Raw genomic sequence first — 1181 nt, 5'->3', positions numbered from 1 at the left:
CTCCTTTTTGTTCAGAGGACGTCCCAAGAGGTCTTTCTCACTGGGATTCTCGTCCTTCTCCTCTTTTATGCATTCGGTCACATTGATTATATCAATGGCCTTGCACTCTCCTTTTTGATTCTCTTCTGTATTGCTTGGGAGAGTATAGGAGGTGTTTCTATGAATTTCTTACTCAGTTGGCTCACTTGTGCCTCTAAATTTCTAATGGAGGACCTTGTTTCATGCATGAAACTTAAAGTGGCCTTAGATAGATCAGAGACTATGTTTGCTAACCTAGAGGGGCTCTACTTAGAATTCTCTGTCTGTTGCTGGAAAGATGATGGGAAAGGCTTGCTATTGCTAAACCTGTTTCTTCCACCATTATTAAAGCCTTGTTGAGGCTTTTGTTGATCCTTCCATGAGAAATTTAGATGATTTCTCCATGAGGGGATATAGGTGTTGCCAAAGGCTTCACCCATGTAATTTACCTCTGCCATTGCAGGGTTTTCAGGATCATAAGCTTCTTCTTCAGAAGATGCTTCTTTAGTACTGTTGGATGCATTTTGCAATCCATTCAGACTCTAAGATATCATGTTGACTTGCTGAGTCAACATTTTGTTCTGAGCCAGTATGGCATTCACCGCATCAATTTCAAGAACTCCCCTTTTATGAGGCATCCCATTACTCACAGGATTCCTCTCAGAGGTGTACATGAATTGGTTATTTGTAACCATGTCAATGAGCTCTTGAGCTTCTGCAGGCATTTTCTTTAGGTGAATGGATCCACCTGCAAAATGGTCCAGTGACATCTTAGAAAGCTCAGATAGACCATCATAGAATATATCTAAAATGGTCCACTTTGAAAGCATGCCAAAAGGACACTTTTTGGTCAACTGCTTGTATCTTTTCCAAGCTTCATAGAGGGATTCACCATCTTTTTGCTTGAAGGTCTGAACATCCACTCTAAGCTTGCTCAGCTTTTGAGGAGGAAGAACTTGGCCAAGAAGGCCGTGACCAGCTTTTTCCAAGAGTCCAGGCTATCTTTAGGTTGTGTGTCCAACCATGTTCTAGCTCTGTCTCTTACAGCAAAAGGGAAAAGCATGAGACTGTAGACTTCAGGATCTACTCCATTAGTCTTAACAGTCTCACAGATCTGCAAGAACTCAATTAAAAACTGGTAGAGATCTTCTGATGGAAGTCCC

General features: G+C 41.6%; 1 non-coding gene across 1 annotated transcript; it reads left to right on the top strand.

The window, feature by feature from the left end:
* The first annotated feature begins 846 nt into the window (after positions 1 to 846).
* LOC112699919 (small nucleolar RNA R71) lies at positions 847 to 950 on the top strand. Its single transcript, XR_003152850.1, has one exon. It is a non-coding gene; the product is annotated as a small nucleolar RNA R71 (small nucleolar RNA).
* The last annotated feature ends 231 nt before the right edge of the window (positions 951 to 1181 follow it).

This window comes from Arachis hypogaea, chromosome 6 (assembly GCF_003086295.3).
Source record: "Arachis hypogaea cultivar Tifrunner chromosome 6, arahy.Tifrunner.gnm2.J5K5, whole genome shotgun sequence".
Classification (NCBI taxonomy): Eukaryota; Viridiplantae; Streptophyta; class Magnoliopsida; order Fabales; family Fabaceae; genus Arachis; species Arachis hypogaea.
This window is presented reverse-complemented; position numbering and strand designations above follow the sequence as displayed.